This window comes from Triticum aestivum, chromosome 5A, assembly GCF_018294505.1.
Source record: "Triticum aestivum cultivar Chinese Spring chromosome 5A, IWGSC CS RefSeq v2.1, whole genome shotgun sequence".
In the NCBI taxonomy this organism is placed as follows: Eukaryota; Viridiplantae; Streptophyta; class Magnoliopsida; order Poales; family Poaceae; genus Triticum; species Triticum aestivum.
The window spans coordinates 201,756,278-201,779,806 of record NC_057806.1 but is presented as its reverse complement, the minus strand read 5'-3'; positions in this window follow the sequence as shown (position 1 = coordinate 201,779,806).

Below are 23,529 nucleotides of genomic sequence, written 5' to 3'. Positions count from 1 at the left end.
TGCATCTGGTTTAGGAAGTAATCTGTGAGTCACGGGGACTCAGCAATCTCACACCCTCGCGATCAAGACTATTTAAGCTTATAGGAAGGGAAAAGGTATGAGGTGGAGCTGCAGCAAGCACTAGCACATATGGTGGCTAAACATACGCAAAAGAGAGCGAGAAGAGAAGGCAAAGGCACGATCGATAAACTATGATCAAGAAGTGATCCTAGAACAACCTGCTTTCAAGCATAACCTGAGACCGTGTTCTCTTCCCGGACTCTGCCGAAAAGAGACCATCATGGCCACACACTCTATTGATTCATTTTAATTAAGCTAAGTTTAAGGTTTTCTACAACCGGACATTAACAAATTCCCATCTGCCCATAACCGCGGGCACGGCTTTCGAAAGTTCAAATCCCTGCAGGGGAGTCCCATCACAAGCTCTCATGGTCAACGAAGGATATTACTTCTCCCAAGACAACCCGATCAGACTCGAAATCCCGGTTACAAGACAACTCGACAATGGTAAAACTAAACCAGCAAAGCCACCCAAATGTGCCAACAAATCCCGATAGGAGCTGCACATATCTCGTTCTCAGGGCACACCGGATGAGCAAGACATCGGGTAGGCCATCCCAGAGTTCTCCATGGTGGCACCGGACATCGCCTAGTTTGGACTAACACTTAGAGAAGCACTGGCCCAGGGGGGTTTAAAATAAAGATAACCCTTGAGTCCGCGAAACCCAAGGAAAAAAGGGCTAGGTGGCAAATGGTAAAACCAAGGTTGGGCCTTGCTGGAGGATTTTTATTCAAGGCGAACTGTCAAGGGGTTCCCATTATAACCCAATCGTGTAAGGAACGCAAAATCAAGGAACATAACACCGGTATGACGGAAACTAGGGCAGCAAGAGTGGAACAAAACACCCGGCATAAGGCCGAGCCTTCCACCCTTTACGAAGTATATAGGTGCATTAAGGTAAACAAGATATAATAATGATATGCCAACAATAAACATGTTCCAACAAGGAACAAACTCCAATCTTCACCTGCAACTAGCAATGCTATAAGAGGGGTTGAGCAAAGCGGCAACATAGCCAAACAACGGTTTGCTAGGACAAGGTGGGTTAGAGGTTTGACATGGCAATATGGGAGGCATGATAAGGAAGTGGTAGGTATCGTAGCATAGGCATAGCAAAAGAGCCCGCATCTAGCAAGCAAATATTGAAGTGATTTCGAGGGTATGGTCATCTTGCCTGCAAAGTTCTCCGAGTTGACGTTAGCTTGATCCTCGTAAGTCTACTCAACGGGTTCCTCGATCACGTAATCTTCTCCCAGATCTACCCAAACAAGAACACAAGCAAAGTGAGACACAATCTACCACGTGCAATGCACAAACAACATGATGCAAAACATGGCATGATATGCAGGATGCAATATGCGATGCATATGCATGTTTCGGAAGGGAAAGATTCAACCTGGCCTCAACTTGGAAAACCAAGAGTGCCACTGGAAAGATGAGTTGATTTCGGTCAAAAACGATATAAAGATCACCGGAATCGGATGCACTGTTTGCAAATGACAAGCAAAACAAATATGGCACCGATCTGCGATTAACAGCACGAGGCCATCTAAATGCATCAAGAACAACATGCTACAACATTCTAACATAGCAACAAAATACATGGCAGGGATCCACTCAAGATGCTTGACAAAAGATGAACACTAAGCTACGGCTAATTCACACAATAGCAGGTTCAAACAAGCATGGCAAAAGTGCAAAAGATATCAGGTTACAGACTTAGAGAAAATAACATCAATTCAGGAATTTGACATCAGGAAGCAATGTTTAGAGCAAGGTAACAACATGCTACAGGAACATATCATGGCAAATCAAGGCATGGCATGAAGCTACTCAAAGCATACAACAAAAGTCCCTTACTGACCATAAGCCAAAAGGGATCAGAAAATACAATGGCAACCATGTGAACATAGCAATTATCGTTAACTGATTCAGACTTAGTAGAATACTGGAACATAGCAAAACAGATTCACATAGGCATGTTTACGAGCTCGATGCTCTCACCACGAGGCATTGCATGACAAACTAAGCATACACCCAACAAGTAGACATGGAATAGAAGCTAAACATGGCAAGAACAACAACATACCATGCATGGATCAACTACAACAACCTCGGCAAAAATGCTTAACACGTAAACATTCTGCCAGGAACATTTTATAGCAAAAGTAGAGCTCGATTGACTCAAGCTATGGTGCTCCATAATTGAAAACAAAGACATGGATGGATAGAGCACAACAATATCTACAAAACATCCTTACTGATCATGCTCAAAAGAGGCATGGATCCCTCTGTAGCAACATGAATACATGGCATAAAAATATTGACAGGGCAAAGACTTATAATATTTCTAAGTCCCTGAAAACAGCAACATCATGAGGGCATGCTTGTGCTAGTCACCACAGAGATAACAAAAATACATGACATACACCCCTGTAAAGATGGCACGGCATACTTCAAAACACATGTAGGGCTCAAGATCATAGGAGGCACACATTAAACATGGCAAAAATGACAAAAGTGCATTTGCTGACAAGAATCTGAAACTAAAATAAACTAGCACTCTTGCAACAGAATTTATGGCATCAAGATGAGCTCAAATGAAAATGATGCAATGAGACGAAATGAAGTACTCATCGAGACGAACAATTTGATATGCTACGCGCCCAAAACGGAGCCACAGTTGCAGAGTTATGATGCGATGAAGAATGCCAAAAATTACGGGGTTTAGGGCAAAAGTCAACCAAATCTCAGATCTGGATCGGTCGGGGCATGGACATCGAGGTGCTCGCCGGAATCACTGTTCGTCGGAGTTCGTCGAGGTCGCCGGAGTCTGCCGGAATGAGGAAGGAGGGCGGCGAGGTGTGGGTCGGCGAGGAGGGCGTCGCCGGAGAGGAGGGGGGGCGAAGAGCGGCGGCGGGGCAAGCTCGGCACGGGGCGGCGAGATCCTATTCCAGCGAGCTCGGACGGTGGCCAGAGCAAGGAAAGGGTGCGGCGCTGCGGCGGCGCTTTGGGCGGAGGGCGACGCAGACGAGGGAGGTAGGTCGCGGGGCGCGGGGCCCGGTCGGCGAGGAGGAGGGCCGGCCGTGGGCTTCAGCGGGCCGCGGTGGCAATGGGCGCCGGGGTGCCACGTGGCGGCCCGTGACTGGCGCGGGGCGGCGACGCGGGGTGTCCGGCTAGGTGGCGGACATGTCCGGCGGCAAAGATGCAGATTTTTAGGGTTGGGGTGCGAAATGACCCGGGATTTGGAAGGGGAGGACCTTTTTATAGGTAGGAGGAGCTAGGAGGCTCCAAATTGAGCATGGTTTTCGGCCACGCGATCGTGATTGAACGTCCTAGATTATGGAGGGGTTTTAGGTGGGTTTTGGGCCACTTTGGAGAGGTGTTGGGCTGCAACACACACGAGGCCTTCTCGGCTCCTCGGTTAACCGTTGGAGTATCAAAGAAGTCCAAATGACACGAAACTTGACAGGCGGTCTATCGGTAGTAAACCAAGGCCGCATGGCAAGTCTCGGTCCAATCGGAAAACGTTTAACACCCGCACACGAAAATAGGTAGAAAGGGACACCGGAGAACATAGGAGCGCCGGAATGCAAAACGGACAACGGGGAAAATGCTCGGATGCATGAGACGAACACGTATGCAAATGCGATGCACATGATGACATGATATGCGATGCATGACAACAACAAAACAACAAGAAGACAAAAACCCAACAACGAGGAAATATCATAACTTAGTGCTGGAAATGGCAAGAGCTGGAATACAAATAAGGCAGGTTACATACGGGGTGTTACAACACTCCACCACGATGAAAGGATCTCGTCCCGAGATCTAGGACTGGAAAAACTCCGGGTACTCAGAACGGAGGTGGTCCTCGCCTTCCAAGGTGGCTTCACGGTCGGAATGATGTGACCACTTGACTTTCAGGAATTTGATAGACTTGTTGCGAGTCTTGCGCTCAGTTTCTTCAAGAATAGCAACTGGGTGCTCGTGATAAGACATGTCTTCTTGGAGATCAATCTCTTCGAAGTTGATGGTGCGGTCAGGAGTCTTGAAACACTTGCGAAGCAGAGACACATGGAACACATCGTGCACATTTGCAAACTTGGACGGAAGCACAAGTTGATAGGCGAGATCGTCTCTTTTGCCGATGATCTTGAAAGGACCCACGTATCTCGGGGCAAGCTTCCCTTTGATACCGAAGCGACGAGTACCTTTCATTGGAGAGACGCGGAGGTAGACATGGTCTCCGATCTCGAAAGCCAAGTCACGATGCTTGCTATCATAATAACTCTTCTGGCGCGATTGCACGGCTTTGAGATTTTCACAAATGACTTTGCACATTTCTTCAGCCTCTGTGATCAAGTCATTGCCAAGAAGTTGACGTTCACTAGTCTCTGACCAGTTTAGAGGAGTACGACACTTCCTGCCATAGAGAATCTCGAATGGGGCCTTGCCCGAACTCGCTTGGAAGCTGTTGTTGTAGGAGAACTCGGCATATGGAAGACAATCTTCCCACTTCATACGGAAAGAGATGACACAAGCCCTGAGCATATCTTCAAGAATCTGATTGACTCGCTTGACTTTGCAACTAGTTTGAGGATGAAAAGTTGTGCTGAAGCGAATGTTGGTGCCCATGGCCTTCTGAAAAGAATCCCAAAACTTAGAGGTGAAGATGCTGCCACGATCTGAAGATATCAACTACGGAATGCCGTGCAGAGAGACAATCCTGGAGGTATATAGCTCTGCCAATTGAGATGCTGTGATAGATTCTTTGATAGGAAGAAAATAAGCCACTTTGGTGAGCTTGTCGATGACAACAAAGATAGCATCATTGCCACGCTTGGACTTTGGAAATCCAGTCACGAAGTCCATCTCAATATGGTCAAACTTCCATTCTGGAATGGAAAGAGGTTGGAGGAGACCAGCTGGTCATTGGTGTTCTGCTTTCACTCTTCTGCAGACATCACATTCGTTCACGAACTAAGCAATCTCGTGCTTCATTCGAGTCCACCAATACGACTGCTTGAGGTCCTGGAACATCTTTGTACTTCTAGGGTAAATAGAGAGGAGTGAATTTTGAGCCTCGTTCATAATGACTTTATGAAGGTCACCTTTAGGCACAACAATGCGATCCTCGAAGAATAGAGTATCCTTGTCATCAAGACGATAGCACTTGTACTTGGGTTGACTCTTGGCAATCCCAATCTTCACCTTCTTCACCATAGCATCAAGAAGTTGAGCCTCGCGAATCTGATCTTCCAAAGTAGGAGAGACTTGGAGGTTGGCAAGAAATCCTTGAGGAACAACTTGAAGATTGAGTTTGCGGAAAGCTTCACAAAGCTCTAGTTGGTAAGGCTTGAGAATCAAACTGTTGAAGTAAGCCTTCCTGCTCAATGTGTCAGCAATGACATTGGCCTTGCCTGGAGTATATTCGATACTCGGATTATACTCTTGAATCATTTCGACCCAACGAGTCCGCCTGAGGTTGAGGTTTGGCTGAGTGAAGATGTACTTGAGACTCTTGTGATCAGTGAAGATGTCCACTTTTCTCCCCAACAAGAGATGTCTCAAAGTTAAAAGAGCATGGACAACTGCCACCAACTCGAGGTCATGAGTGGGGTAGTTATTTTCATTGGGCTTCAACTGACGAGAGGTATAATCCACAACTTTCTTCTCTTGCATCAACACTGCACCAAGACCTTGAAGGGAAGCATCAAAGAATACCTCAAACGGTTTGGATTCATCAGGAGGAGTCAGAACTAGAGCAGTGAATAACTTCTCTTTCAGATTGTTGAAAGCGATGTCACATTCAGGCGACCAGACGTACTTCACATGCTTCTGGAGAAGGTTGCAAAGAGGATTCACGATCTTAGAGAAGTTCTCAACGAACCCTCGACAATAGCTTGCGAGCCCAAGAAAGCTGCGGAGTTGCTTCACGTTCTAAGGTGGTTCCAAATTCACAATTACAGACACCTTCACAGGATTAACAGGTATGCCCTTGGCAGAGATGATATGTCCAAGATAGAGAACCTCATCGAACCAAAACTCGCACTTTGAAAACTTCGCATAGAACTGATGTTCTCTGAGTTTATCCAACACCAATCTCAAGTGCTTGGCATGATCCTCCTTGTTCTTGGAAAAGACCAAAATGTCATCGAGGTAGACCAAGACGAAGTCATTTGTGTAGGCGTTGAAGATGAAGTTCATCATGCGAGAGAATGCTGGAGGAGCATTGACGAGGCTGAAAGACATGACAGTGTATTCATATGAACCATAGCTTGTTCTAAATGCTGTCTTGGGGATATCTTCTTCACGAATGCGAATCTGGTGATAGCCCATACGGAGGTCAAGCTTGGAGAATACTTGAGCACCTTTGAGTTGTTTGAAAAGCTCATTGATGTTGGGAAGTGGGTACTTGTTCTTTATGGTCTTCTTGTTCAATGGACGGTAGTTGACACAAAGTCGGTCCGTTCCATCCTTCTTCTTGACAAAAAGAGCACCACAATCCCAAGGAGAAGAACTTGGTTGTATGAGACCCATACGCTCTTGAATATCGAGTTGCTTCTTCAGTTCCTTCAACTCTTCAGGTCCAAGCTTGTAAGGACGTTTGCAAACAAGTTCCGTGCCCGGCTCAAGATCGATGAAGAATTCAACTGGACGGTGCGGAGGCATTCCTGGAATCTATTCTGGAAAGACGTCTTGATATTCACAAACAACTGGAATCTGAGAGATGGCATCCAGCTCGCCCTTCTCATTGAGAGAAAACAGTCGAATGGTATCATCACGAGCGGCAAAGACGATTACATCCTCAAACTAATGTGTCAACTGAGTCTGCCTGGCAGCACAATCAAGCCGCCCCTTGTGCTTAGAAATCCAATCCATTCCGAAAATAAGATCAATATCCGAGTTACCAAGGACCATTGGAGAAGAAAGAAACTTATAGTCGCCCAACGTGATAGTAACATCCGGAGCCATCATTTTGGTGTTCATGAACAAACCCGGAGAGGAAACCGCTATCGGCTTAGGCAAATCAACAGTATGCAAATCATGCATGGACGCCAAAGGCTTCGATATGAATGACAAAGATGCACCAATATCGAAAGGAACTCTTGCAGGGATATCGTTAACAGGAAGGTTACCCATAATCACATCTGATCAGTCCTCTGCCTGAGCTTCGTTCATCATGTTGATCTTAGCAGACTTGGGATTATGCTTGACCACTGCGGTGCTAGCAGATCTCACAGGAGGAGGAGGAAGACGCCTCTGATTGAAGCATTTGTTGGCATAGTGACCCTTCTGCTGACACTTGTTGCACGTGACCTCTAAAAGCGGACGGTGATACGGAGCACTTGATCTTGGAGCTTGAGACGAAGTCTTGTTCTGAAAGCCTGGGTTGGGTGGGTGGGAAGATCCATTGCCACCTTTGCTCTTCTACTGATAAGGCTGACGGAACAGAGGAGGAGGAGGCAACCAATACTTTGGCTGCTTAGTCACCACTTGAGTAGAGGAAGAAGGAGTTGCAGCCCTGACTCGCTTCTTGGAAGCATCGCACTTGAGTTGAGCAGTCTCTTGTTTCAGTGCCATATTGTAGAACTCATCATACTTCTGCGGTTCAAAGAGCACAAGAGCTAGTTGGAGATCTTCTCTGAGGCCACCTCTGAACTGATAAATCATGCTCTTCTCGTCCGGGACGTCTTGCTTAGCGAAATGAGCGAGCTTCTGGAACATGATGTTATACTGGTAAACAGACAAGCTACCTTGCTTCAGATTGCGGAACTCCTCACGCTTGCTCTCAACAACACTCTGAGGAATGTGGTGAGCTTTGAATTCTTGACGGAATTCATCCCAGGTAATCACACGACCTCCTCTGGAATCTTTGTATTGCTGAAACCATTTTGCAGCTTGGTCTTTGAGTTGGAATGAGGCAAACTTGACAAAGTCCTCTGGCCTGATGTTGCTGCACTCAAAATGCTTGCAGATATCCACGAGCCAGTCATCAGCGTCTGCTGCCTCGACACAGTTGCTGAAGGTCTTTGGCTGGTTTGCGAGAAACTGGTTGAGTGTAGCAAACTGATTCTGATTGTTGCCATGGCCTTGGTTGTGCTCTTGCAATATTTGCATGATCAGCTGCGTGTTGGCATTTGTAGGGGCCATCACAGCTTTCCATGCCTCCGGAGATGGAGGTGGTGGTGGCGGTTTAGGATTCTGACGCGTTGGAGGAGCCATCCTGAAGAGGGTGACATCCGTTAGCGTCTTGACAGACATATATTCAAGCTGAATCAAGTGGGTTGAATTTGCAACATATAGTATTAAAATCCGAACAAAATGAACAAATGAATTCCAATTGAAATGGTCACACTTCCACAAATTGAGAAGCCACTTAGATAGAGGTAGAAGAATAAAACAACAAGGTACGGACAAGAGAAAATACTTGGTGAGGATTACCCAATCACAAACCAAATATTTGCGGAAGAAATACTAGAGCTACAAGAATTCCCACCTATAAACTCCCGAAATTCTCCCAGTTATGCAATCAGGTGTTGGGGATACAGGGGAAGCATAATATCTCACCCAAAGCTAGCAAATCCTACATGCAGCTGTATCCATCCTTCAACACATAACCAAGAAACCTTCAGAAATCATTTACTTCAACCTTTGAAAAGCATCCGTTATACGATTTATGGCGATACTCCCGAACTCCCGCCACAGTACTAGGTGGCGTCGAGGTTATCTCACCAACAACTGCATAAAAGAGATCTTCGATGTCGGCGAAACTCAAGTATTCCAGAATTGCAACGATAAAATTGTGACGATAACACCTCGGAGCTCAACTCCCCGGGACACTGCCACAACCCCTAAATGTCAGGAGGCACCAAGAACAATGTTCTCGTCACAAAACCATCGAAACGATTCCAAGATACCCGCGTGATCCTAAATTTTTTTAGTGAAATTTGAGAAGAGAAGAGTCAAAACTGTACATCAGGATGCCTCGCTAGAGCGACGAACGGACTGAGGAGTAAAAAGAATCCTACTCTCCGATATATATAATCCTAAATGACTTAATTTTTTTTCTAGACTCAACAACGCCAACGATTCGATCAAGCAGGGGGCTCCTAAGTCGGGGAAGGCTCTGATTACCAACTTGTAACGCCCACGATGCGGCTATATCTCCCACGTGTCGAAGCACGACTTAGAGGCATAACCACATTGTAAGCAATGTCTCAAGTGGGTAAATGTTCACACAACCCATGTACTGAATAAAGGAAAGAGATACATAGTTGTCTTACACTTGCCACATCACACAATAGCATAAATATCATTACATCCATCCACGTACAATGAAGGTCCGACTACGGAACCAAAATAAAGAACAACCCCAAATGCAACAAAGTCCCCGATCGCCTCAACTGGGCACCACTACTGATCGTCTAGAAAAGAAACGTAGTATCATCCTGAGTCCTCATCGAACTCCCACTTGAGCTCAGTCGAATCCCCTGGAGCGGTATCATCGGTCCCTACATCTGGTTTAGGAAGTAATCTGTGAGTCAGGGGACTCAGCAATCTCACACCCTAATGATCAAGACTATTAAAGCTTATAGGAAGGGTAAAAGGTATGAGGTGGAGCTGCAGCAAGCACTAGCATATATGGTGGCTAAACATACGCAAAAGAGAGCGAGAAGATAAGGCAAAGGCACGGTTGATAAACTATGATCAAGAAGTGATCCTAGAACAACCTACTTTCAAGCATAACCCGAGACCGTGTTCTCTTCCCGGACTCCGCCGAAAAGAGACCATCACGACCACACACTCTGTTAATTCATTTTAATTAAGTTAAGTTTAAGGTTTTCTACAACCGGACATTAACAAATTCCCATCTGCACAAAACCGCGGGCACGACTTTCGAAAGTTCAAATCCCTGTATGGGAGTCCCAACTTAGCCCATCAGAAGCTCTCACAGTCAACGAAGGATATTCCTTCTCCCGAGACAACCCGAGCAGACTCCGAGTCCCGGTTACAAGACAACTCGACAATTGTAAAAGTAAACCAGCAAAGCCACCCGAATGTGCCGGCAAATCCCGACATGAGCTGCACATATCTCGTTCTCAGGGCACACCGGATGAACAAGACGTCAGGTAGGTCAGCCCAGAGTTGCCCCTGGTGGCACCGGACGTCGCCCAGTTTGGACCAACACTTAGAGAAGCACTGGCCCGGCGGGGTTTAAAATAAAGATGACCCTTGAGTCCGCAAAACCCAAGGGAAAAAGGGCTAGGTTGCAAATGGTAAAACCAAGGTTGGGCCTTGCTGGAGGAGTTTTCTTCAAGGCGAACTGTCAAGGGGTTCCCATTATAACCCAACCGTGTAAGGAACGCAAAATCAAGGAACAATACACCGGTATGACGAAAACTAGGGCGGCAAGAGTGGAACAAAGCACCAGGCATAAGGCTGAGCCTTCCACCCTTTACCAAGTATATAGGTGCATTAAGGTAAACAAGATATAATAATGGTATCCCAACAATAAACATGTTCCAACAAGGAACAAACTCCAATCTTCACCTGCAACTAGCAACGCTATAAGAGGGGTTGAGCAAAGCGGTAACATAGCCAAACAACGGTTTGCTAGGAGAAGGTGGGTTAGAGGTTTGACATGGCAATATGGGAGGCATGATAAGAAAGTGGTAGGTATCGTAGCATAGACATAGCAAAAGAGCGAGCATCTAGCAAGCTAAGATAGAAGTGATTTCGAGGGTATGGTCATCTTGCCTGCAAAGTTCTCCGAGTTGACGTTAGCTTAATCCTCGTAAGCATACTCAATGGGTTTCTCGATCACGTACTCATCTCCCGGATCTACCCAAACAAGAACACAAGCAAAGGGAGACACAATCAACCACGTGCAATGCACAAACAACATGGGGCAAAACATGGCATGATATGCGGGATGCGATATGCGATGCATATGCATGTTTCGGAAGCGAAAGATTGAACCTGGCCTCAACTTGGAAAACCAAGAGTTCCACTGGAAAGATGAGTTGATTTCGGTCGAAAACGATATAAAGATCACCGGAATCGGATGCACGGTTTGCAAATGACAAGCAAAACAAATATGATACCGATCTGTGATTAACAGCACGAGGCCATCTAAATCCATCAAGAACAACATGCTACAACACTCTAACATAGCAACAAAATACATGGAAGGGATCCACTCAAGATTCTTGACAAAATATGAACACTGAGCTACGGCTAATTCACACAATAGCAGGTTCAAACAAGCATGGCAAAAGTGCAAAAGATATCAGGATACAGACTTAGAGAAAATAACATCAAGTCAGGATTTTCACATCAGGAAGCAATGTTTAGAGAAAGGTAACAACATGCTATAGGAACATATCATGGAAAAGCAACGCATGGCATGAAACTACTGAAAGCATACAACAAAAGTCCCTTACTGACCATAAGCCAAAAGGGATCAGAAAATACAATGGCAGCCATGTGAACATAGCAATTATCGTTAACTGATTCAGACTTAGTAGAAAACTGGAACATGGCAAAACAGATTCAGATAGGCATGTTTACGAGCTCGATGCACTCCCCACGAGGCATTTCATGACAAACTAAGCATACACCCAGCAAGTAGACATGGCATAGGAGCTAAACATGGCAAGAACAACAACATAGCATGCATGGATCAACTACAACAACCTCAGCAAAAATGCTTAACACGTAAACATTCTGCCAGGAATATTTTAAAGCAAAAGTAGAGCTCGATTGACTCAAGCTATGGTGCTCCATAATTGCAAACAAAGACATGGATAGATAGAGCACAACAATATCTACAAAACATCCTTACTGGTCATGCTCAAAAGAGGCATGAATCCCTCTGTAGCAACATGAATACATGGCATAAAAATATTGACAGGGCAAAGACTTAGAATATTTCTAAGTCCCTGAAAACAGCAACATCATGATGGCTACTTTGCATGCTTGTGCTAGTCACCACAGAGATCACAAAAATATATGGCATACACCCTTGTAAAGATGGCATGGCATACTTCAAAACACATGTAGGTCTCAAGATCATAGGAGGAACACATTAAACATGGCAAAAATGACAAAAGTGCATTTGCTGACAAGAATCTGAAACTAAAATAAACTAGCACTCTTGAAACAGCATTTAGGGCATCAAGATGAGCTCAAATGAAAATGATGCAATGAGACGAAATGAAGTACTCGTTGAGGCGAACAATTTGATATGCTACACGCCCAAGACGGAGCCACGGTTGTAGAGTTACGATGCGATGAAGGATGCTAAAAATTACGGGGATTAGGGAAAAAGTCAACCGAATCTCAGATCTGGATCGGCCGGGGCTCGGACTTCAAGGCGCTCACCGGAATCACTGTTCGCCGGAGTTCGTCGAGGTCGCCGGAGTCCGGCCAGAGTGAGGAAGGAGGGTGGCAACGCGTGGGTCGGCGAGGAGGGCGTCGCCGGAGAGGAGGGGCGGCGAAGAGCGGCGGCGGCGCGAGCTCGGCACGGGGCGGCGAGCTCCTGCTCCGGTGAGCTCGGATGGTGGCCGGTGCAAGGCAAGGGCGCGGCGCTGCGGCGGCGCTTTGGGCGGAGGGCGGCGCAGACGAGGGAGGTAGGTGGCGGGGCGCGGGGCCCGGTCGGCGAGGAGGATGGCTGGCCGCGGGCTTCAGCGGGCCGCGGCGATGAGCGCTGGGGTGCCACATGGCAGCCCGTGACTGGCGCGGGGTATCTGGCTAGGTGGCGGACATGTCCGGCGGCGGAGATGCAGATTTTTAGGGTTGGGGTGCGAAATGACCCGGGATTTGGAAGGGGAGGACCTTTTTATAGGTAGGAGGAGCTAGGAGGCTCCAAATTGAGCATGGTTTTCGGCCAGGCGATCGTGATCGAATGACCTAGATGATGGAGGGGTTTTAGGTGGGTTTTGGGCCACTTTGGAGAGGTGTTGGGCGGCAACACACACGAGGCCTTCTCAGCTCCTCGGTTAACCGTTGGAGTATCAAACGAAGTCCAAATGGCACGAAACTTGACAGATGGTGTACCGGTAGTAGACCAAGGCCGCATGGCAAGTCTCGGTCCAATCCGAAAACGTTTAACACCCGCACACGAAAAGAGGTAGAAAGGGACACCGGAGGACATAGGAGCGCCGGAATGCAAAACGGACAACGGGGAAAATGCTCGGATGCATGAGACAAACACGTATGCAAATGTGATGCACATGATGGCACGATATGAGATGCGTGAGAACAACAAAACAACAAGAAGACAAAAACCCGACAACGAGGAAATATCATAACTTAGTGCCGGAAATGGCAAGAGTTGGAATACAAATAAGGCACGTTACATACGGGGTGTTACAAATATATCACGTGTTTTCCCTGGTAACTCCTCCCCCCTACCCCCTCTAATTTTTTGGAATACAAGTCCTATGGTTATGTTCTCGCAGTCCATGAAATCAGAGTATGATCCGTTAGATGTCTGTAGTGTATTGATTATTTGAATGGTATCCGTATAAGGTTACTGATTAATTGTTTGTTCTGTATAAATGATTTTTGCCAATAATCCGACTAGGGTTAGCATGCTAATATTTTGTAGTTAGATCTTGATAATTATTTTTTAATGTCCTACATATATTTTGTGCCTTTTTTCTTCCAGATCTTGAGAATTGATTTTGAATGTCCTACATGTATGTTTTTGCCATTTTTTTATAGATTGGTATGTACACACATGAGGCTCCGGCCAGCGGCGCAGCGGGTTGTAGTTCCTGCACCTGGCAGCATGGGCAGAAGCGGCCACGACCCCTGGATCTAAGGGACCGTAGAATCTCGGGCGGGCCACATCAGCGATCTATCGGACACCATCCTTGAGGAAATCATCTCCCTTCTCCCCACCAAGGATGGCTGCCGTACACAAGTCCTCGCATCTTGGTGGAGCACTTAGTGGCGTGTCGCGCCTCTTAATCTCGAATGTCGTCAGCTATTTGTTGATGATGATTCTGAACTCCTCATAGCCATCATTTCCTCCCACCAGGGCTCCGTTCTACATCTGCATCCCGACATGCTACCTGCTGGACATACCCTGCACAGTGGGCGCCTGACTAATATCCCATCAATTCAAAGGACTCCAACAGCTTGAGTTCTACCATTACTACAAAAATAGGTTACCACCAATCGTTGTATTTGTGCCCTCGCCACCGATGTCCATCTCATGGTTTTCATCCTCTCTCCACACCGCCACCTTGACTCGGTGCCATCTAGCAGACAATCTGGTACAAATGCTTCGACTCCCACTTCTAAAAAAATGTGTGCTTATGTTGGTTGATCTGTCGAAGGCCTCACTTCACAACATCATCCACTCGAGCTGCCTTGCCCTGGAGCGCTTGGTGCTTTCCTTTGGAATAGGAATCCATATCCCTTGTCTCAAAATAATGTGGCATCACCTTGTAAGCATTGTAATTCATTTTGAAGGACAAGAGCTCATCATCGAAGATGCCCCTTCACTTCAAAGGTTGCTCCTTGATTCTTGTTATGCACCTTTGCAAATAATTGTGGTCTCTGCGCCTAAATTAGAGACCTTTGGTGCAATTCGTGATCCGATTAAATGGTTCAAGATGGTGTTTGGCTCCACACTTATTCAGCTAATGTATATTATCCATGTAGACTTTTGTAATCAGCATTTTTCATTTGTGTGCATAAGTTAAATATCATCTTGGAGTACACTTTCGGTGCTAATATTATGTTCTATGCTGGATGAAGAGCTTGTCCATAGATGGCCTATTAGTGGTGCTGGATTCTGTCAAGTCCTGGTATATCAGCATGTGGTGTCTTGATCTGAACATCATTATTGGCTTGCTGCGATGCTTTCCTTGTCTAGAGAATTTGTATATAAAGGTGATGATTTCATGCACACTGAAAGCCATATATAATGTACTAGAACTAACTGTTCAGTTGTCGCTCCTTCGACATACTCTATTTTAGACATTAACTATTTTCAATCTTCATCTCTATTTAGGTACTAACAATTGGAGAAAAAGGTATAACGTACCAATCGATGGCTGACGAAGCATAAGGATTTTCTCAGATCTCATGGAATTCGTTTGACGACAATAACGTTGGAAGGATATGCATCCAACCAAGCAAACACTAGCTTTGTCACATTCTTCATGTTGAATGCGAGGGCACTATTATCCATTAGGATTGAGTTCTTTGACAAAAACTTACTCACGGGTGGACATGTTGTACAACATAAAAAGAAGTTTCAGGTGGAGATAAGAGCTTCTATGTACAAAATCTTGTTGTCATCATGGACCAGTAGAATTTTTGTCCCGAGATCTTGATTTTATGGATCAAACCGATCCATTTCATTGATTGCCCAAAACTTTGGTGTAGTTAGATGTTATTGCCCTGTTCGATCTGGGTTTTGTCTAAACCTGATGAACAATTAATCATGCTTTTGTACCTTATGTAAGCTGGAGTTAGAAATTGTTGTCCTTTTCAACTCAGCTTTGACCCATATTTTCTTTCATACTGGGCCAATTGCTTGCCATTTCTTTAATTAATACATAAATATTATAAGCCATCACAACATAGGGAAAGAACATCACTCTTGCAAAATCCTTGAGATCATTGTTCATTATAGAACCCACAAGTTCTTAGCACCCGTCAGCACCCACAGGCGATTTTTTCGCGCCAGCGCCAAAAACTGGCCTAGTCGCGCCCCCAAGAGCACGATTTTCGCCGGCCAGGGCAGAAATCAGCGCTGGCAGACCCAGGACGAACCCAGCGCGCTGGGGGGAACCCGCGGGCGCCGGGGCGAGTTCTTTTGGCGCGAAGCAGCCGCAGGCCCGCCGAGTCAGCAAGACCGGCGCTTCGTCGCCCTCATCACCTCGGTTCCCATGGGAATCAATGCCAAGGTTGTCGCACTGCCGCCGCCGGTCAGCCTTGCCATTGATTTCCCACGGCGGCGCGTCACGGGGCGGTGCGGCGACGCCTCCCCTCCCGCGCACGTGTACACATGGGTGCGGCTATATAAGTCGGTGGCCTCCCTCGCCTCTGGCCACACCATCCCTAGCCACCGAGATCTCCCTCTCCCGTGCGCTGCCGCCGAGCCTCCCTCTCCCGTGTGCCGCCTCCGAGCCCTCCGAGCACTCTGACGGCCCAGGCGATGGCCGAACAGTTCCCCAGTGATGAGGCGGCGGCTGTCGGTGTCAAAACCGGCAGATCTCGGGTAGGGGGTCCCAAACTGTGCGTCTAAGGCAGATGGCAACAGGAGGCAGGGGACACGATGTTTTACCCAGGTTCGGGCCCTCTTGATGGAGGTAAAACCCTACGTCCTGCTTGATTTTTTCTTGATGATATGAGTATTACAAGAGTTGATCTACCACGAGATCGGAGAGGCTAAACCCTAGAAGCTAGCCTACGGTATGATTGTATGTTGTCCTACGGACTAAAACCCTCCAGTTTATATAGACACCGGAGGGGGCTAGGGTTTCACAAGGTCGGTTACAAAGGAGGAGATATCCATATCCGTACTGCCTAGCTTGCCTTCCACGCAAAGTAGAGTCCCATCCGGACACGAGACGAAGTCTTCAATCTTGTATCTTCATAGTCCAACAGTCCGGCCAAAGGATATAGTTCGGCTGTCCGGAGATCCCCTAATCCAGGACTCCCTCAGTAGCCCCTGAACCAGGCTTCAACAACGATGAGTCCGGCGCGCAGTATTGTATTCGACATTGCAAGGCGGGTTCCTCCTCCGAATACACCACGGAAAAATTTGAATACAAGGATAGTGTCCGACCCTGCAAAATAAGTTCCACATACCACGGTAGAGAGAATAATATTTCCACAAATCTAATCTGCTGACACGTTTTGGCAACATGATGTTATGCCATGGCCCGGTGATTATTCGAACCGTTTCCTTTAACTAGCCCCGCACATAACGCGAGGCAGTTTCTTGACACGTCTTGTCAAAGCAGAGATCGTGTCCCCCTTATTATGGGATTCTCATCAATATGGGTGTGGGTAACCCCACCGCGCCATCAATTACAGCACTTGGGGGACAAGCGAGTTTTACCAGGCTAGTGGGGTTGCATAGTTTCGGCCGCCCTTATAAGGGGGTAAGGTTTAACCTTTCCCTACCCATGCCTTCTTCCTCCTTGCTCATCCATTCTTGCGCACTCGAGCTCTAACACCCAAGTCCACATCCTTCTCCTCAAATTTCTCCAAACATGTCTAGAACGGGAGGCAAGTGGATGGCTTCCTCCGTCACGGAGGGTCACATCAAAAAGCTGCGCAGAGCCGGATACTTAGCCGCGAATATCGCGCATCGGCTACCCGCTGCGGGGCAGATCGTTCCTACCCCGGAACCTCATGAGAGGGTAGTTTTCCTCCACCACTTCCTCCGCGGACTGGGGTTTCCCTTCCATCCATTTGTCCGCGGTCTCATGTTCTACTACGGGCTGGACTTCCATGATCTGGCCCCGAACTTCATCCTCAATATTTCGGCGTTCATCATCGTGTGTGAGGCTTTCCTCCGCATCCGGCCCCACTTCGGCCTGTGGTTAAAGACCTTCATTATCAAGCCGAAGGTGGTGGGAGGCCAACAAGCGGAATGCGGCGGAGCCATGGTGGGCAAGATGCCCAATGTTACATGGCTTGAAGGCTCCTTCGTGGAGACCATAAAGGGGTGGCAATCGGCGTGGTTCTACATCACCGAGCCGTGCGACACCAACTGGGTGGTGGCCCCCGAGTTTCGATCCGGAATCCCCATGCAGCTCACCTCCTGGAAAGAGAAGGGCCTATCCTGGGGTTCATCGGTGGAGCTGGACAGACTCCAGAAATGTATCCGGAATATGGCAAGCAAGAAGCTCAAGCTTGTCCACATAGTCCAAGTCATGCTCATCCACCAGATCCTCCCGTGTCAACAACGGGATTTCAACTTGTGGTAGTTCGACCCGACCCAGCACCAGACTCTGAGAGAGCTCTTTGACACGACGCACAAGGATGTCTGGAGGGTGCTGTTCAAGGGCGCCGAGGTCCCTCCCTCTCTCACCGAGGTCCGCGGGCTAAGCGCGAAGCACCTAGCGCATTCGGTGAGTTCTATACATCTGGTAGGATATTTATTTCCCCTAGCTTAATCATGTGCGAGGTCTGAGCTCCATGCCTTTGACAGGACTGGATGGAGACGTCGGGGCGGATTAACTGTCCAGCCCCTCTGCCTGAAGACACTGCGGACGCTCTCCTGACGGAGATGCTGACTCCGGCTCCTTACAAGGTGCCGGAGAAGACCCAGAAGGCCAAGGGAACCCGAAAGAGTTCCCGACGCCAGGTGTTATCGGACTCATCGTCCGATAACTCCGCGATGCACTCCTCACCCGAAGATGAGGAGGAAGATGAAGATGCTCCCCCTTCAGTCGGGGGAGACAAGAAAAGGAAGGCCGCCCCGACCGGGGGGCCGAAGGGTCCAAGAAGGGGAGGACCCTCCTCCTGGATTACTCCACCACCGCCGCCAAAGGCGAAGACGAGTGGCTGCTCAGGGCCAAGCCCCTGGTGACTTCGTAAGTATTCAGATACTAGAGTAACTCATATTATACCTTTGTCGCACTGCTTCTCCTAACGCCGAATATGATTATGTAGACCGCCCCAAGCCCGTATCGATGTATCTTCATCGGGCGGCTCCTTGCACTCGTCGGATATGGATAGCGACCAACTTCCGACCGCCACCTCCCCTTGCCCTACGGATAATGCTGAGGTATTGTTTCGAGAGGCACCGGGTCGAGGGGAGACAATCCTGGAGGTGCCTCAAGGCGACCTTCCGGACTCCAGGAGCAGAGGGAGTAAGGCTCCCGAGGGCTCTGAGTTCGGCCCTCAGCCGAACACCATGCCGGAACCTCTAGTGGTTCCGGACTCGGGCAGGCGGCCTCCTTCAAAAAGGGGCAAGACGCCTATGCCGGTGAGCTCTGCCCATACAAGGGCACCGAACAATCTGCTGGGAGCGCTTTGCAGCGCTTCTATCAACGAAGAGCACCACACTATTATCAGTGCGCTGATCCAGAAGGTTCAGTCCGCCAAGAGCGGACTGACTGAAGCCTGTGACAGCCTTCTAACAGGCTTTGAGGTAAGTATTTGAAATATAGGAAAAATATTACCGCATAGACAGTAGCCCCTGATGCTCTGTTCGGTGTTCACAAAGAAAAGCTAAATAGAGGATCAAACAATACCACATGAGTCTAATATAAGTCTGTCTATATGCGTATGCAGGCTTCGCTGCTGGCCTCTGCCGCACTGACTGCGGAGGTCACTGCACTGAAGCAGGACCTCAAAGGGTCCAATAAAGAGCTCGGCCTTGCCAAGAGGCAGCTCGAGGAGAACAAAGGTAAGTAATACCTAGTACGTAGATATGTATATATATAAAAGGGATGCGATTGCAAAATGACAGGATTATCTATGATTTGCCAGGGGCCACGACCGAAGTGGCAACCCTGAAGCAAGTGCTATCCGAGGCCGAAAACAAAGCGGCCAAGGAGCGCACCGAGCGGGAAAAACAAGAGGCACGGGTGGGTGAGGTCCAGCAAGAGCTCCACGCTCTCGTGACGAAGCACGAGGCGTTGAAGCTTGACTTGAAGACACGAGAGTCCGAGCTTGCCGCGGCCCTTGAGAGTGCAAAGAGTGCCAAGGCCGAAGCCCAAAAGGCCCTCTAGGAGATTGATGCGTTGAAGAAGATAGCGGCGGGTAAGGCATTCTATATGAAAAGCAAGCATGTGAAAGTAAATTACCTGTTACTTACCCAAATCCGGAACTCTCCACGAGCGTTCCCTAATTTTCCCCACAACGTGTCGGATGCCGCACAGTTTTACCAGGTCGAGGAGGGAAGCTCAGCGGAGAAGCTGTTCTGGTCTCAGTATACTGGGACCGAACACCCGGTGCCTCTGAGCGACCAGCTGAAGCAACTGGTCGAGCTGCACAAGGCGGCCGAACAGGCCATGAAGGGCTTTATAGTTCGGATGTGGCCTGGCGACGCCCTTCCCAACAGCTACTTCAGCCTGGTGAGGCGGCTTGTGGATGCCTGCCCACGGCTGGAAGTCATCAAGCGGCCCGTCTGTATCATAGGTGCACGCCGGGCGTTCGCCCGTGCAAAGGTGCATTGGGCTAAGATGGACGCTGTGAAGCTGGTGAAGGAGGGGCCGCCGCAGGGCAAGGAGCATCGCCACCCCGAGATGTACTATGAGGGTGTCCTGAAGGGTGCCCGTCTCGTAGCGGACGAGTGTACGAATCATGTAATATTTGAGTAAACTTGCTCATGTAATCCTGTAGTATGAAAACTTGTTCATATATGCTATGCAACGCTTGTTTGAATTTAAAATATTACCTTATGTTCGGCTGTTTATCAAATCTGAGAGATGGCTAGTCGTCGGCTTTTTCCCCCTAGCCACGAGTGCTGGGGTGTTCGGGATAAACCTGAGCATTCTTGTTCCCATTTTTGGGTTCTTCGAGGGAGGTGCTCAGCACAACGAACGAGGCAATCGGACTATAATGCGTTATCACTCTCACTTAGCCATAGAATTCTATAATTTTAAATTTCGGCGAAGCCCCTAGTATTCGGAAGGCCGAATTCGGGCCACTATACCCGCATTAAGACGGACAGGGCCGACTCCTCGCTCTAAGCGGCATAAGTCTTTAGGGACTCGAAACCTCTCGAACAGCGACCAGTCTCTTGCCTTATCATGACAGTCAGTTTTAGCTTTCTCTACTGAGGTGCTTAGCCCAGCAAAACTGGGGCACAATCACAGTAGTTCTCCTAGTGCTACCTTAGCCGATATAGCGGAACGTAAGGTACCAAAACATGGGAGCCGGGCAAACCCAACTATTGACCCAAGACATGATTCAGAGCTGATGCATATAATGCTATAAGTTCGGGGTGCCGCACTATCGAAAGTGTTCGGACTTCTCACGCCGCATTATGGGGTATGCTTAAGCCCCTGGCGTATTGGCCGTACCAGAGTGTATGGGTGCTAGATGTCATGAATGAACATATATATATATATATATAGAAAGGAAGAATGCAATAATAGTCTTAATGCTATGCATTGTTTATTCAAGAAGGTGCGTTAAAGCAGAATGATACAAGTAGTGCGATAAGCAAAAAGTAGGACTCTTTAACATGTCCCTTCCAGGTGCAAGATGAGGAATAGTATTAAAGCAAATATTTCACTCGTTATCATAATCCACCTATGAGTTCCGTGCTGTGAAGTAGCTTTCTGCCTCCTTGGTTGCTGCATCATGTGTTCGGCAATCATGCTGCCGGACAGGGTTTCCAGAGATTAAAGTCCTAAAAGAGAAAAATAACAAAGCGGGAAGCCTCTAGTGTGGTTTAAGCGGCGTCTTGGGGCGTGCCATAGTTGTGCCCCCCGCCCCACCTGTGCCCATGGTATTTTTAATGTGCAATTTTGTACGCGTGGTATGGATTTCGCCGTTTGGCTGGGACCGGGTTGGGGGCCGTCTTGCTATGCGAGCTCGGAATGTGACAGGTGGTCCAGTTGCCGATTACTCCGGGCGCGCTTGAAGGTGTCCGGGTCCTTAATTGCCGAACTAGTGGATTGCCTTGAGAAGCTGCTTTGCGCTTCTGCTGCGAGGGATGCAGTGTGCTCCTCCATGCGGAGAGAGCGCTCTGTGTTTCCATTGACTGTTATGACCCCTCGAGGTCCTGGCATCTTGAGCTTGAGATATGCATAATGCGGTACCACATTGAATCTCGCAAATGCGGTTTGCCCGAGCAGTGCATGGTAGCCACTGCGGAACGGGACTATGTCAAAGATTAACTCTTTGCTTCGAAAGTTATCCGGAGATCCGAAGACCACTTACAATGTTACTGAGCCTGTGCAATGGGCCTCTACACCTGGTATGATACCTTTAAAGGTCGTTTTAGTGGGTTTGATCCTTGAGGGGTCTACACCCATTTTGCGCATTGTGTCCTGATAAAGCAGGTTCAGGCTGCTGCTGCCATCCATAAGGACTCGAGTGAGGTGAAATCCGTCAATGATTGGGTCTAGGACCAATGCGGCGAATCCGCCATGACGGATACTAGTGGGGTGGTCCCTGCGGTCGAAGGTGATCGGGCAGGACGACCATGGGTTGAACTTTGGGGCGACTGGCTCCAACGCATATACGTCCCTGAGCGCACGCTTCCGCTCCCTCTTGGGGATGTGGGTTGCGTATATCATGTTCATCGTCCGCACTTGTGGGGGGAATCTCTTCTGTCCTCTGGTGTTCGGCTGCCGGGGCTCCTGCTCGTCATCGCTATGTGACCCCTTATCTTTGTTTTCGGCATTTATCTTGCCGGCCTGCTTGAACACCCATCAATCCCTGTTGGTGTGGTTGGCTGGCTTGTCGGGGGTGTCATGTACTTGGCACGAGCAATCGAGTATACGGTCCAAACTGGACGGGCCTGGAGTGCTTCTTTTGAATGGCTTTTTTGCTGACCGGGTTTAGAGCCTTTGAATCCGGCATTGACTGTCGTATCCTCGGCATTGTCGCTGTTAATGCGGCGCTTATGTTTGTTGCGACATGACCTGCCATTGCCATCCTTGGTATCCGAAGTACCATGGTTCTTTGATATGTTATTGTTGCGAGCCAGCCAGTTGTCTTCTCCCGCACAAAAGTGGGTCATGAATGTCATGAGGGCTGCCATAGATTTCGGCTTTTCCTGACCAAGGTGCCGGGCGAGCCACTCGTCGCGGATGTTGTGCTTAAAAGCTGCTAGGGCCTCTGCATCCGGACAGTCGACGATTTGATTTTTCTTTGTTAGGAACCGAGTCCAGAATTGCCTGGCCGATTCCTCTGGCAGATGAATTATGTGCCTCAAGTCATCGGCATCTGGTGGTCGCACGTAAGTGCCCTGGAAGTTGTCGAGGAATGCGGCTTCTATATCCTCCCAACAGCCAATGGACTCTGCTGGCAAGCTATTGAGCCAATGGCGAGCTGGTCCTTTGAGCTTGATTGGGAGGTATTTACTGGCGTGTAGATCATCACCGCGGGCCATGTGGATATGCTGGAGGAAATCCTCGATCCATACCGCAGGATCTATTGTGCCGTCGTATGATTTTATATTTACGGGTTTGAAACCCTCTGGGATTTGATGATCCATTACTTCGTCTGTGAAACATAGGGGGTGTGCGGTGCCTCTGTACTAGGCTATGTCGCGACGCAACTTGAATGAGTCCTGCCCGCTATGTTCGGCCCGGCCGGACTTACTTTTACTGTATCCGGCGTGACGATTATCGTCTCGCATAGTGATGCGCCCTCGTGATCCGCAGATCGATCTTCCATGTTTTGCTTTGTCCTCCAATACGCCTCGCAGGTCTGCGTATTTCCCCATGCCTTTTTATTTGAATGGCGTCGGGGTGCGGGCTGAGTTTGTGGCTGGAATGGCTCTCTGTCGTAGCCAC